The following is a 16,480-nucleotide window of genomic DNA, read 5'->3' on the forward strand; positions in this document are numbered from 1 at the left end:
ATACAGAGAAACACACATTTTTTATAATAAATAAACTTTTTAAAATATAAGTCCCAAAACATGAAATAATATAGACATATTTGGTATCGCCACGACCGTAACAACGTGTACAACAAATGTATACCATTATTTATGATGATCGGTGTATGGTGTAAAAAAAAAAATATTAAAACTGCTGCGCAACTGCTTTTTTTCTTCATTTTAATCTAATTAAAAATTTATAGAAATTAAACGATAATGTATTTGTACCAAAAAATGGTACGTACATAAAGTACAACTCGTGCCGCAAAAAACAATGTCTCATACAACTATGTCGTACAAAAAATAAAAGCGTTATGAGCGTCGGGATGCAAAGAGGGAAATGTAAAAAAAATTGCTCTGTCCTCAAGGCTAAAATTGGCCGTGTCCTTAAGGGGTTAAGTGTGCTGTCTGTTTTAACCCATGCAATTCATCTTTGTTTTTTTCATGGAGCGTGTCTGTTGTGAGAAATTCACTGCATGTCCTATTCTAGTCCATTTTTGCGTACCAGTCTCGCCTATAGGTGCGTGAAAAAAATAGACCCCACACGGAGGACATCCAACAGCAGAATGATTCTAACGTACAAACTACTGAACTACCAGTGAGAAAAAGACGAGCATCATGTAATTGTCACATATACTAAGGAAAATGATCCCTCGTCAGGGGGAGCCTAGAGGGTCGCTTCAATATTTCCTGAAAATCCTCAATAGGGAAACTGCAAAAAACATGAGGTCATTCAATTAGAGAATGGACTATAAACCCACCATTCTGGGGATGGCGCTTTGAGAATATCAGCAGGACGTCATGTTCACTCTTGACCCGCGGTAAACTTGATTGGTCACAGCCTAATTTTAATCTACAAGCTCCACCCTATAGACTTTTTCAGAATGCAGGCAAACCCTATAGATTCTTTCGCTCTGAATTCCTATATTAGGCTGAAGACCATGTCAGTGCAAGAAACAGCCAGGTAGACCATGTGTCTAGCATGGCTACTAGTGCCAAAGTTTTTGGATTGTCTTATGTTGATGACTTCTAGCATGGCCACTAAAAAAATCACTGACTCCTGAACTCCTTATGTCCCAGATATAGAAAGGATCATGATTGGATACACTATAAAAATGTGAATTTGTAGATGGAAGGTTATTTTGTCATTGAGCCAGGTCTTAGTAATGCGCACAGATCTTAGAATAATACTGACTAACCACTAAGAACGCTTCTGGTTTTCCTTTGAACTAGTTCTCAGAAATGAGTGTTAGGAAATTTCTGGTTTTACCACTTTTTGACCTGTTTTTGCCTGTGGGCCAACATACTGTGATCCTGTCTGTGTGAATTTATAGGAACGGATAGCTTGCAATGATAGATATGTATTTTCTGCATTCTTCTGGTGTATTTGTGGTGTCAGTGCCACTTTCTGGCCCCATAAATCATGGACTATGCCCTAGAGCACAGTTTATTAATAGAGAGGACTGTAGCATACTTTAGACTTAGGGGATCACAAGAGGGGGTCTCAAAGTGTTTATATGCATATTGCCAGGGAGGAAGCTAGGCTTTTTCACTTTAAAAACACAGTTTTGTGTCCCTATCCCACAAGGTAATACATACAATCCCTGTATGCTGACCGGCATTCATGAGTTTGTACTTCAGTAGCCCAATTATTAGTCTGCCGTGCTCCAGTACTAATGCTGCCCGGTGGTGGCCCCACTCTTTCACCAGGCAAAGTGAGTGTGCTGCCGCAATAGTATGTATTAACCTTAAAACATGCCAGCAGTGCTGCCACCTACACCCAGCTCCAAGGGCTTGTCTTTACAGCCGCTCCCCTTGAACAAACCTGAATAGGGCACACTCAATATTTTATGCTTTATTTTTAAAGATTGCATTAGGATATTTCCACCACCAAGTCTTTTTAGATATTTGCCCCACAATATAGTACTTTAATCGCTCATGTGTTCAGCTGAGTAGCAAGTCGGACTGTAGGGTTGTTGGACCGGCTAAGACTTTACCATTTGAAATATGTTTGTTGTAAGATGGATTACTTTGGAGTTTAGGAGTTTGGCGGTGTCTGGAAGAATAGCTCTGAAAACTAGGTAAGAAATCCGATTTACAAGGTGCTCTTTAAGCTGGAACAGCTACAATATGTTCATGAAGGGTTAACCTTGTGGCTACTCACTATAAGGCTAGATTCCATTTTGCGTCTGCAGAAAGCGCAGCTTTTTTCCTGCGTTGCAGTCCCGTGTGGCATCGGTGTGTGTGTTCCTTGGGGCACCAGTTTTTAATGTTCGTGTTGGTGCACATTTTGAAAAAATGTTTTCTCTCCATTTCTTTAGCAACTGGTGCGTGTATCACGGACGGCACACAGAAGACGTTCCTGTGCTGTCCGTGATTTTTACGCACCCATTGACTTCAATGGGTGCGTGATCCGCGAAAACACACCAAAATAGGACATGCACTGAGTTTCATGCAACGGAAACATGCTGCGTGAAAAATCACGCATATCTGAATAGCCCCATTGAGTTGCATAGGTCCGTGTGCTGTCTATTGTCCTTATGCACAGCACACCGACGTATACAACGTTCATCTGAATAAGGCCTAAGAGTACAGTCACACGTAGTGGCGTGCCAATGCGACCGTAACCCTGCTCATTTGTGTTGGCCAATGACCGTGCTATTTTTGCCGGTATTAGTCTTCGTTCACATCTGCGTTGTCATCCGTTTTAGCAGGTCCATTGAAGTAATAAAAAAACGGACAGACTGATGCCAGACTGAATTCAACGGAATGTACTGCTTCGTTCACATCTGCGTCCGGGTTACGCTCTAGTGTTCCCTCGAAGCTTTCTGTCAGAACGGAACCTTGACTGACACAAACGGAAACCATAGATTTCCGTTTGCATCACCATTGATTTAAATGGTGACGGATGCGGTGCAAATGGTTTCCGTTTGTCTCCGTTGTGCAAGGGTTCCGTCGTTTTGACTGAAAGCTCTGACGAAATGCCAGAGTGGAACCCTGACGGAGATGTGAACGAAGCCTAAAATGTTAGTTTTTTTTTCGACGGATACGGTAAACTGATCTGTCCAAAACAGACTCTCTTTTCTTTCATTTTGTCATCGGTTATACTCCGTTTTTAACGAATCCGTTTTTATCTTTGCATCTTTCTTGCCTTCATTTTTAGTCTGCACATGTGCAGAAAAAAACGGATCCGTTAAACGTATGCGTAACTGATCCAAACGGATGCCATATCGGTTTGTATTTGTCATTTTTATTGATGGAAACAATAGTGCAGCATACTACGGTATTTCCTCTGTCAAAAAATGGAAACCTGTGAACCTACAAAGAACCTCAAAACAGGTTAAAGCAATAGGTTAACCAAACAAAAGTATAAGTAATATATAATTTAATATTAATAAGTACAATAAATAGAGATACTTATACAAAAAAAAAATATATATATATATATATATATATATATATATATATATATATAAGATAAAACGGATAATAAATGAAATAAATAAATAAAACACATGTAAATACAATGTCTAATCAATACATAATAGATCGATTTGAAATTTCATATAATTCATAAAGTATAAATATATAAAAAATATATATAAACAAAATATAAATATATGCAAAAGGTGACACAAAAAATGTGTGTATAAATGTTACCTAAATGTGAAAGTGTATTATTAACACAATAATAAAAAAATAAAAAATAAATAGTGAACAAGAGTTGTATATAATAGGATAACAATAAAAGATAGCAAAATAAGAATGAACGTGAATGTAAAAAAGAAAGTGAGACATAAATAAAAATGGAAACCTGGCAGAACGGAGCCTAAGGCCTCATGCACACGGCCGTGTCCGTAATCACGGCCCACTATTGCGGTCACGGCCGACCGCCAACTGCCGCAGCCAGCATTTTCGGCCCATTCTCCCATACAAAGTATGGGAGCACGGCCCATAAAATATGAAGCGTATAGCGTTACGGAAAGGTGTCCGCGGCCAATAGAACTGAATAGGTCCATATTTGAGGACCGTATTTCAGTCCGCAATTACGGAGATTTTTTTACGGTCGTGTGCATTGGGCCTAACTGAGCACAACTGATGCAAAAATAAAACCCATTGAATTCAATGACTGAAACGTTAACTTCCGTTCTTGTGGTCCTCTTATGGATACGCTAGAACGGAAGTCACAACGCAGATGTTTTCAGTACGGGACAGTTGTCCTGCGGCGAGGCAGGGACTCCTAGCATCGTACATAAGTATGATGCTAGGAGCCCGGCTCCCTGCACTGTGTTCGGTCCGGGACTTGCGGCCGAAATACGTCCGTCAATTACGGACGTAATTAGTGTGTGTGCACATACCCTTAGATCGCAAATTACAGCCGTAATAGGACATGTCCTATCTTTTTGCGGTCCAGGCTCCTGGGCAATGCACGGACCGTGGAAATGATTGAAGTGAAAGGGGCCGCAATTTACCCACAGATTTGCGGGTGAATTGCGGCTGCAAAAATACGTTTGTGGGGCCTTGACAAAGGCTGCATTGAGCAGCTGAAATGTTGCATTCTATTGCACAGATGGGTGAATAAAAATCCCTTTTTTTGACCTTTGGAGTGCTGCCTCTATTTCTATTCTGCCTTTCCATATATGGACAATGGCGTCAGGAGAGCGGAATCCCCTGCCAGAGCGGGCAGGGGATTCTGCTCCAGGAGTAACCCCTTGACGTCACTGTCATATATGGATAGTGACGCCTGGGGCTTCTCCAGGAGCGGAATCCCATGCCAGAATGGGGTATGGCCGCCTACAAGGAGCTACAGTGGTTCTATATATGGGGGGGGGGGGGTGGGGTGGGGTGGGGGAGGCTGGCTATCTTAAGACGGGGGGGTGCTACCTACAAGACTGGAGTCCCCGGCCAGAGATCTTGCGATGCTCTGGCTGGGGATTCCTTTGTTGAAAGCCCTGACTTCGCTGTCCTTATATGGACAGTAATGTCAAGGGCTTCCCCGGGCTCAGCGCTCAAACTAGCGCTGTGTGCGGGGAGTCGTCGGCCAGGGTCAGTTTTTATCGGCCGTTACAAGGATTGATTCCTGAAAAATGGCTGGTAAAAACGGATCCATGATGGCCAATATTCACGGGCCATTAAAAAAAACAGCCATGTGAATACACACCATAGAACGTCATTGTTCTGAAAACGACCGTATGACGGCCGTTAAAAAAATGTCCGTCACACGGCCGTTACTCCCTGTCGTGTGAATGTAGCCTTAGGCCTTGTTCACACAGTTTTTTGGCGCTGTTTTTGACTCGGAAACTGCACCAAAAAACGGCTGAAAACACCTCCCATTGATTTCAATGAGAGACGGGGGCGTTTTTTTTCCCGCGGGAAAAAACGCTCACGGGAAAAGGAAGCGTCATTCCCTTTCTTCAGGCGTTTCCGTCACTGACCTCCCATTGACATCAATGGGAGGCAGAGAAAGCGGCAAAAAAACATAGTGTGAACTAGGTTTGATGCAGTTTTTGGATCAGGTTTTTTTTAGCCAAAGGCAGATGTGGATACAAAAGGAAGGAAAGGTATAAAGACGCATCTCCTTTCTTTTGTGTCCACTCCTATGTTTGGCTCAAAAAAAACTGATCGAAAAATTGCGTCAAAACAGTGTGTGTGATCCTGGCCGAAATGTATATTCCCATTGTGGTGCAGTTAAAAACTGCATAAAAAATTCATCTGAAAAACCGCAAACTTTTTTTTACCGCTAGATGGGTCGTGTTTTGATGCAGCTCAGATCTTAACCGCATTGAAAAGCGCACCAAACCAAGGTAAAAAAAAACATGCGTTTTTTCAAGTGCATTTTTGATGCCATTTTCAACCGCTACGTGTGATTATATCTTTACGTTTAGAGGGTCTGTATAGTGGGTGTGGTAAGTGCCCACTAGGTTGACCCTTCATTGGCATCATGTAGCTGTCACTGTTTAACCCCTTAGTGACCAACAGTACGCCTTTTTACGTTCCTCACTAATGGGCTTTAGGCTAATGCGACGCCTTTTAACGTGATCGCATTAGCCTAAAGTAGCGCCTAAATTAAAGATCGGGGCTCCGTTCTCTCAGCTACCGGAGGTAGCTGAGAGTTCGGGGCAACGACCAGAGACCATAACGAGTGGTCTCTGGTCACGTGATCGCCGTGAATCGCTATTTCACGGCGTTCACGCTAAACCGGCGGATAATCGCCATTTCTCTCTCCTCTCATGGAATAACTCCTTAGAGAGGAGAGAGAACGGGTAAATAGTGCGCCCCCGATTCCCCTTCATGTCCGATTCCCCCCCCACGGTCCGATCCCCCCCCCCCCCCCCCAAAATGGCGCCCGAGTGCGCTTTGCATAACTTACCTGTGTCGTCATCTGGCACAGCAACAATCAGGGACCGTTGTGACTGGTCCCTGATCAGGTGATCTCTGTGATAAAACCTATCACAGAGATCACTGACAGTTATTTTCAAAACACAGCCAGGACATGGGCTGTGTTTCTCTCTCCTCCCATTGTAGTTGTTCTGAGAGGAGAGAGAAATCAGTCTAAGTCCTGTGCTGTGAAGAAAGAAAGTGATAAAAAATCATAGTTCTTATACATACATATATATATATATATAATATATCAAATCTATATTAGCGTCAGCGCTAGTTTAGCGTCAGCGCTAGTTTAGCGTTAGCGCTAGTTTACCGTTAGTTCTAGTTTAGCGTTAGTGCTAGTTTAGCGTTAGTTTAGCGTTACTTTAGGGTTAGGGCTAGTTTAGCGTTCGTGTTTAGGGCCGTTTAGAATTAATTTTACGTCTGTTATATAAAAAAAAAAAATATAAAAAAAAAATATATATAAAAAAAATAAAAAATAATTTGTGTCGTTTTTAGGATTTTAGGTTTACTTTAGGGTTAGGACTTATAGGGCATATATATATATATATATATATATATATACATACACATCTATAAATATGTCTCAGCGTATGTACAGCGCGGAGCAAGCCTACGCCTTGCTATGTTCCGACACTTCTGAAAGCGAAACAGACACCGCTTCAGAATTTGTTCCAGACAGTGACAGTGACGATTCTAATTCCACCGCTGAACCCCATAGTCCTATGGTGGTGGATACGTCAGTCGCTGTAGAGGTGTCAAGTGCAGGGCCGAGTGTTGCAGTCCCTCCCGTGATGTGGGATCCTGCACTATCATTTTCCCCCCAAGTACCCCAATTTGAAGCGACCCCAGGAATTAGTGTCGACGTCCAAAATTTTACCCCCTATAATTTTTTTAATTTATTTATATGTGATACGGTCCTAGACTTGATAGTCCAGCAGACTAATCTGTATGCTAGGCAGTTTGTTCTACAAAAGCCTGCGTCTATGTACTCCAGAATGTGGAGCCCCACAAGTGTCCCAGAAATAAAAAATTTTTTAGGCATTACCCTCAATATGGGTTTGGTTAAAAAACCCTCTGTCCGGTCCTACTGGACTTGTAGTGCTGTCCACGCTACCCCTGTATTTGCAGCAGTGATGTCCAGAAACCGCTATGAGGCCCTAATGCGATTCATGCATTTTACTGATAATTCCCAAGTCCCCCCAAGAAGTGACCCAGCTTATGATCGGCTTAATAAATTAAGGCCATTAATCACCCTTCTAAATGATTTATTTTTAAAGTTGTACACCCCTGACAAAAATTTGTCAGTAGATGAATCGCTCATGAGCTTCAAAGGGCGTCTTTCCTTTCGTCAATTCATCCCTTCCAAACGAGCCAGATATGGGGTGAAATTGTACAAAGTTTGCGAGAGCACAACGGGTTACACCTGCGGTTTCAAAATCTATGAAGGCAGGGACTGCCAAATTTATACCCCAGGCTGCCCAGAAACTATTGGCACCTCTGGCAAAATTGTGTGGAACCTAATGGAGCCATTTCTGCACAAGGGGTACCACGTCTATACAGACAATTTTTATACCAGCGTTGCCCTTTATAAAGCCCTCCATGCTGCAAATACAGGGGCCTGTGGGACAGTACGGAAGAACAGAGTGGGACTCCCACAACAGTTGGTGTCCAGGCGTTTGGGAAAGGGAACATCCATGGCCCTTGCAAGTCAGGAATTGCTTGCAGTGAAGTGGGCCGACAAGAAGGATGTCTACATGCTGTCCACCGTACACACGGACACCACTGTGGCAATTACGGAGAGGGGGGCTACCACTGCAAAGCAGAAACCTGTCTGTGTAACAGACTACAACAAATTTATGGGGGGTGTAGACCTTTCCGACCAGGTGCTTCAGCCTTACCTGGTGAAGCGCAAAAATAAGGCCTGGTACAAAAAGGTAGCAATCTACCTCATCCAGGTTGCTACCTATAACAGTTTTGTTATTTTCAAAAAAGCCCAAGGAACGCTCACTTTCCTTCAATTTCAGGAGAAGGTCATTGAGCATCTCCTTTTTGAGTCCACTATACCGGCACAATCCTGCGAATCTGAGGATGTGCGCAGGCTTTCAGAGCGCCACTTTTTACACCCTATTCCCTCCACTGAGACCCAAAAATATCCCCAAAAAAGGTGTCGGGTATGTAGCAGGCATGGCAGGAGGAGGGATACCCGCTTTTATTGCCCCATGTGTCCATCAAAACCAGCCCTTTGTAACTACCCCTGTTTCGAAACCTTTCACACGGTTGCAAATTACTAGAATTTAACACAAAAAAAAAAAATGGGTTGGGGGCCTTTTTAGGGAGTCAATTTCTTTATATTTTCTTTTTAGTTCGTGGGCTTTCCAAGTAGGGATTATTTCTTGTGGGAGAGGTTGTAGAGCACATTTTTTTCAGACCGTGAAACTAATTTTACCCCTTATGATTTTTTTTATTTATTTGTGGGTGATCAAGTGCTGGAATTAATTGTCCAGTACAAAATCCCACATCCACAATTTTTTTATTTTGACTGTTCTTATGACTATGTCCTGCCACATACGGCTGTTACATTCCTAATTCTGTACCGTGATACGGGCATGATCTTTTTTTTTTATTTGGAGGATCTCTAATAATTGAGCTGTTCCTTATCAATACACCATGGGCTTTGTTACGGTTCTTCTGGAAATACTGACATCATTTTGGGGATTAGTGATCCTTTACTGTTCCTATAGATGGTTTTGGACACTGTCCTTTTATATATTCTGTAGGTGATTGGTTGTTTTGTGCACATAGCGGTTCCTACCTTGCCGGGCAGGGGTCTGTTATGGTGTACCGCGTCACTTGGCACATTCGTCCCTCATAAGGATTGATGGAGCTAAAGAGATGTTGTACAACCAGTCACTGAAAAAAAAAAATCCTTGTCATGACAGCCCTGCAGGTGTTCTTCTATCTAGTGAACAGACTCGAGTTTGCAACATAGTTGGATACATTTTCCTCCATTTGTTTGAAGATATTGCCCGTCACTCCAGTACAGTTTATTTTTTCCTCTCTGACTGATTTTATATTAGGACAGAATTCTGTCCACAATGACATCATAATGGCACCAACTGCTTCTTCAGCAAGACATAGTCATAAGTACAGGCAAATACGTCTATAGCAACATGTATCCGTTATGAATACACGGCTTCACTTCTATTCTGTGCCGCACAAATTTATTAATGTGGCGTATTTCTAACAAAATAACCTTCTACCACGTCTCCTCTATTTCATGTGGAAACGTAATAAAAGCTTGAAGAAAACATTATATACCTATAGTGTCTGAAATGATACCCATTATTTCCTCCTTTAAAAAATTTTTGGTCCGCATGCCCACTACACCACTAGATGAATACCTTTAGGGGTTTAGTTTTTAAAATGGGGTCATTTCTGCGTGTTTTTTTTTTGTTCAGGCAGCTCAATGCCTCTAAATGCATGATATGGGGCCTAGAATTTATTCAATTGTGCCCTGAAAGCCAAAGGGTGCTCCCTCTCTTTTTGGCCCAGCCACACGTCTAATAAGCAGATTATGGCAACAATGAGAGTATTTTTGAAAACAGGAGAAACGGGGTGATAGATTTTGGGGTGTGTTTCTTCATTTTCATGTTCGCTTTACAAAGAAATCGGTCTTCAAAGTGATACTTTTATATAAAAAGTGATTTTTTTATTTTATTTCACCAGCTATGCATTAAATTTAGCAAAAAACTGTGGGGTCAAAATACTCACTACACCCCTAGATAAATACCTTAAGGGGTCTAGTTTTCTAAATGGGGTCGTTTATGGGGAGTTTCTATCGTTCTGGTAGTTCAAAACCTCTCCAAATATACAGTGGGGCCTAAAACATTTTCAAGCAAAATATGAGTCCTGAAAGCCTCTGGGTGCTCCCTTCCTTTCAAGCCCTGCTGTGTGTCCAGGCAACACATTAGGGTCACAATGGGGGCATTTTTGAAAACAGGAGAAACAGGGTGATAGATTTTGGCGTGTGTTTCTTCATTCTTATAGTCGCTTTACACAGAAATCGGTCTTCAAAGTGATACTTTTATTAAAAAAGTGAATTTTTTTTTTTTTTCACCTGCTATGCATTAAATTTAGCAAAAAACTGTGGGGTCAAAATACTCACTACACCCCTAGATAAATACCTTAAGGGGTCTAGTTTTCTAAATGGGGTCGTTTATGGGGAGTTTCTATCGTTCTGGTAGTTCAAAACCTCTCCAAATATACAGTGGGGCCTAAAACATTTTCAAGCAAAATATGAGTCCTGAAAGCCTCTGGGTGCTCCCTTCCTTTCAAGCCCTGCTGTGTGTCCAGGCAATGCATTAGAGTCACAATGGGGGCATTTTTGAAAACAGGAGAAACAGGGTGATAGATTTTGGGGTGTGTTTCTTCATTCTCATGGTCGCTTTACAAAGAAATCGGTCTTCAAAGTGATACTTTTATGAAAAAAGTTAAATTATATTTTTTTTATGCCTGCTTTGCATGAATTCTTACAAAAAAACTGTGGGGTCAAAATACTTACAACACCCCTTAATAAATACCTTAAGGGGTCTAGTTTTCAAAATGGGGTCACTTGTGGGGGTTTCCACCATTCTGACACCTATGAGCCTATGAAAACCTGGCTTGGTGCAGGTAAACAAAATGTACTACAAAATTTATAAAATTATTACTTAACTTGTAAGTCCTCTAAATTGCTCAAAAATTATTTTTTTCAAAAGTGCTGCCAAAATAGAGTAAAGAGATGGAAATATATATTTAATAAAAAAAATTGTACAGTATGTGTGTACATATGTGACATATTGCAGTTAAAAATAGGGAAAAATGATAATTTTTACAAAATTTCTTCAATTTTTCTTTTTTTTAAGTTATTTCCGCAAATCGTATCAGTCTACTTTTACCACTAAAATAAAGTACAACATGTGACGAAAAAACAATGTCAGAATTACTTGGATATTCAAAACTTTCACAGAGTTATTCTCTGATAAAGTCAGACATACCAGATTTAACAAATCTGGCTTGGTCATTAAGGTCCAAACAAGCTTGGTCACTAAGGGGTTAAAGTGTCCTTCCCTGACCCCCAGCTTTCGCTCGTTTACATTTGTCTCTCATACTGCGCTAGAAATCTCCAGAATGTCTTCATGTCAGCTGTTGCTAACGGTGACTATTCAGGGATTGCGCCCTAGGGAATTCCATAACTCAGTAAGGGGGTTAAGGCGAGGAACAGGTGATCCCTTTGCTCCTTGGTCTAGCCTATGCCAAACCCGTAAGTGACCCAGTGAGTCCGTCATCTGTCGGTCGGATTCTGTGGCCATAAGAAAACTGGCGTAATTGCATTGATAAATATGCCCCAGTGTTTTTTTTCCATTGCTTGTATATAGTGTTAGCACGGTTTTTGTATCTTTTCAGGTGTTTTCTTTTTTGGCAGGTAGTAGTCAAAGAAAGTGATGCAATAGGTCATGATACTGGTAACACTGTCACCCTATGAGCTGTATGTGTAATTGTTTGGTGCGGTACATGACGTTGTTTGTACAGACATGGTTTTGCAGGTATTAATGCGTATTTCAATAACAGCCTATTTGTATTATTAATACTCCAGTCAGTAGTGATGAGACGCTTGACCTCTTAAATACAGGCGTGTAACTGTCCAATGCGTTTCTGTTGCCGCTCCTTATAACCTAGTGGTTGGTTAATGATAGTCTTGTACTCCGAGTAAACAGTATGGATTCCCAATTGTCATTGCATCAAAGTAAATCAGAGAATTAGCTTTAAGTCCATGCAAACAGTTTTGAGGTCATTTCATAATGTAATACTGTATAGATGCCAAAAATAACAGCTGTTATCCCTCACACCAACAGTTTAGGTCACACACTTCTCTGATGTCTTTTATTGGATCTTAATATTCCGCTTTTGATAAGTTCTTGTCGTTTCTGGTAATGTAGTTGCCGTTTACCTCCTGTACTTTCTTAGGGAATGTTATACTTAGTGTGGAATTACCTGTAATATGTTACTACTTTGTTACTGGGTCTCGTGTATATAACTAGTACAGGCAAAAAGTGGATGGATTGAATATAGGGCAATAAAATTAATTAAAAAAAATCTCCCAAATAATGATTTGCTTGTTTTCGTCAGCAGGAACTTTTATGTGTGAGACCCGCTACCTCCAGATATTGGGGCTCCATTAGCTGACCGCATCCCATACCAACAGTCTGACTTTCAGAGTCATATTAGAAAGTTTGTGTTCACTCGTCAGCCAGAATGTGTTCTTGGCAGCGAGTTTACGAATATTGTGGCAAAAACACGCTTTGAACACGACGTGTGAACACCACCTAAGAAATCAACTGAGAGCGCTTCCTATATCAGGAGAGGGGCGTCCTCAGCCTTTATCTGCTTTGTAACCACAGCTGCCCATATTGGACCCCAATTTGCACCTAGCCATTCTGCAAAAGTGGTTGGTAAAGATGGCTCCTGTTGCTGCTGGCCTCAGTGCCCAGACCAGACCCCCTCATAAACTTTTGACATGTCAGAACTTTATTGATATGATCAGCCTAATGCCGCGTACATGTGCGCGGCCACCTCTACTTTCATTCCGCCCAGGATAGTGATGAGGGGATCCCTGTTTTGGAAATAGGTGCAGGTCTCAGAGCAGCATCTATCAGACATTTATGGCATATCTGAGGATATGTCCTGAATGTCAAGATTTTTAAATACTCGCTTCCAGCCCGGTTCTAGGTGCCAGCAGTGCCCAAGTGTCTACAGCGCATGCACAGGAATTGGGAAAAAGCAGGACCAAAATTTTAAAGGTGGCGAAGAGCCAACCATCCCTGGTTCTACTGTGGAAAGAGTCGTAATTTCCCATACTAACAACGAACCGTGAGTAATATAACACACCAAATCATGTCACCTGAGAAATTGAAGACCTGTAGGTGTTGTTTGTGTTGGCCAATAAGTGGCATTGAGGAGAGGAGTTGACACACTTTTTACCAACCATATACACATGACTGCTGTATTCAAAAGAGGGGCACAAATGTATATCTAAAAATATGTACAATTTTGTGACGTTAGTGGCATTGTCTTTTTTAACCCCTTCAGGACACAGGCTGTTCTGGCCTTGTGGATACAGATGATTTTTTTCAAATCTGACGTGGGTCTTTATGTGGTAATATCTTGGGAATGCTTTAACTTCTCCATGCGATTCTGAGATTGTTTTCTCGTGACATATTGTACTTTGTTAGTGAAAAAATTTGGTCGATAAATGCAATATTTATTTGTGAAAAACTTCAAATTTTAGCAAAAATTTGCATTTTTGTAAATGTATCTACTTGTAAAACAGATAGTAATACCACACAAAATACTTACTAGTTAACATTTCCCATATGTCTACTTTATGTTTGCATCAGTTTTTTTTCACGTACTTTTATTTTTTCTAGGACGTTGCAAGGCTTAGAACTTTAGCAGCAATTTCTCATATTTTCAGGAATGTTTCAAAAGGGTATTTTTTCTTTTCTTTTGTTTTTTATATTTTACTAATTGTACAAAGAAAAGACTTTGTTAAAAAAAGAAATAATTGTTTTGTGTCGTCACATTCTGAGAGGCATAACTTTTTTTTTTTTTGGTCAATTGAGCACTGTGAGGGCTTATTTTTGGTGGGACAAACTGTAGCTTATATTGGTACCATTTTATGGTACATCCAACTTTTTGATCACTTTTTATTCCATTTTTTTTTTTTTTTTTAGAACTGAGGTGACCAAAAAACAGAGATTTTTTTTGCGTTTTTTAAATTATTTATTTCTTACGGCGTTCACCGTGTGCAATAAGTTAGATTTTACTTTACTCTGCGGGACGGTACGATTACGGCAATACCATATGTATATAGTTTTTTTTAATGTTTTGCATCGTTTGCTCAATAAAATTACTTTTCTATAAGATGTATTTTCTGTGTCGCCATATTCTGAGAGCCATAGCTTTTTTTATTCAAAAAATCTTGGTGACCAAAAAATAGTGATGCTGGCAAAGTTTTTCATTTATTTTGTTGGCAGGGTTCACCGCGCGGGGAAAAATAACGTTTTTATTTTTCTCCTATAATCAGTGACTTATTATAGGGGAAAAAAAACCTTTTATAAAACATTTTTATTAACTTTTTTCTGTTTTTTCTTTTTACACTTTTTTTCTTTTTTTTTTACCTGCAGCTCTGATCGCTGCTAGAATACATTACACTACCTAGTAGTGTAATGTATTCCAACTGTCAGTGTGACGTCAGTCACTCTGAGGGTATGTTCACACACAAACTCAAAAACGTCTCAAAATACGGAGCTGTTTTCAAGGGAAAACAGCTCCTGATTTTCAGACGTTATTTATGCCACTCGCGATTATCGCAGCGTTTTTCGCTGCGTTTTTTACGGCCGTTTTTGGTGCTGTTTTCAATAGTCTATGAAAAACGGCTCCAAAAACGTCCCAAGAAGTGACCTGCCCTTCCTTTTAGCAGCCGTTTTTTATGCGGACGTTTTTCAAAACGGGCGCATAAAAAAACGGCACATCGGAACAGAACGCCGTTATTCCCATTGAAATCAATGGGCAGATGTTTGCAGGCGTTCTGCTTCCGATCTTTCACCTGTTTTTCTGGCGTTTACGGCCCGAATAGCGGCCGAAAATAGGCCATGTGAACATACCCTGACAGTAAGGCTGGGTTCACACGAGCACATACACGTCCGTAATGGACGGACGTATTTCGGCCGGAAGTCCGGGACCGAACTCAGTGCAGGGAGCCGGGCTCCTAGCATCATAGTTATGTACGATGCTAGGAGTCCCTGCCTCTCTGCAGGACAACTGTCCTGTACTGTAATCATGTTTTCAGTACGGGACAGTAGTTCCACGGAGAGGCAGGGACTCCTAGCATCGTACATAACTATGATGCTAGGAGCCCGGCTCCCTGCAGTGAGTTCGGTCCGGGACTTCCGGCCGAAAAACGTCCGTCCATTACGGACGTTAATGTGCTCGTGTGAGCCCAGCCTAAGTCTACGAGGCTGGTCCTCATAGGCTTCCATACATGGCTGACCCGGAGGCAATTGTCTGGCCTCCAGATGCCATCACAAGCATTAGCAACCCCCAAAATTGCATGGGGGCTGCCTATGTGCTACAAACCCCCTAAATGTGGCGATCGCAATTGATCGCCGCATTTAAGGTGTTAATTGTCTAAATTAGTGGCGATGAGCCGCTGATCGGCAACAATGGAGTGTCTGCTGTCGGGGACAGCTGACCTCCCGGTTCCCGATGCACACTTTGTCGCCGACAGTGTGTATCGGGAACGACACAGTGACTATCTCGAAGCCTATCGGGACCAGCCGGAGGTCCTGATGGGCTTCCGTCCATGGCAGACACGGAGGCCATTGTTTGGCTTTCGTTTGCCATGCTAACTATCGGCAAACCCCGTGATTTCAGACCGGTGTCTGCCGATATCCTAGAAACCCCTAAAATGCGGCGATCGCAATCGATCGCCGCATTTAAGGGGTTAATTGACTAAATCAGCGGCAAAGGACTGCTGGCCGGCAAGAGTGGAATGTCAGCTGTCGGTGACAGCTGACCTCCCGGTGCACACTGTCGGCGACGACTTATAGTTACTGCCAAATCCGGGTAGGGGTTTATGACACCGTGTGAGCTTGGTGGTGGTCTGTTTTTTTTTTTCTCTGGATGTGGATCCCTAGTATAATGATTATATTTTCCGCTATTTATCAATTGCACTATTGGTAATAAGTGTTCAAAACGTGCAGGGTTAACAACTTGTAATTACTAGATTGTTTTATTATTGGTTATTTCACTGTATTTTGTTTTGATGCAAGCAAGCTACTCTTGAGGGGAATACTTTTTTTTTTCTAAATTTGTGGAGTTTTTTTTTTTTATTACGGGGATGTAGATCTATTTACTGTACTCACAGAGAAGACCAAATAGAGGTGTGTGTGTGTGTGTGTGTGTGTGTGTGTGTGTATATATGTGTGTGTGTATATGTATATATATATAAAATATTTTTTTGTACTAGAAC

At 41.4% G+C, this 16,480-nt stretch overlaps 1 protein-coding gene across 1 annotated transcript in view; it reads left to right on the plus strand.

Annotated features, from left to right (window-relative positions):
- SLC41A2 (solute carrier family 41 member 2) overlaps positions 1-16,480 on the plus strand; it is a 76,818-nt gene that overhangs the window by 10,355 nt on the left and 49,983 nt on the right. The gene's annotated exons all lie outside the window — the stretch shown is intronic.

The sequence above is a fragment of the Rhinoderma darwinii genome, chromosome 3, assembly GCF_050947455.1.
Source record: "Rhinoderma darwinii isolate aRhiDar2 chromosome 3, aRhiDar2.hap1, whole genome shotgun sequence".
NCBI classification, from domain to species: domain Eukaryota; kingdom Metazoa; phylum Chordata; class Amphibia; order Anura; family Rhinodermatidae; genus Rhinoderma; species Rhinoderma darwinii.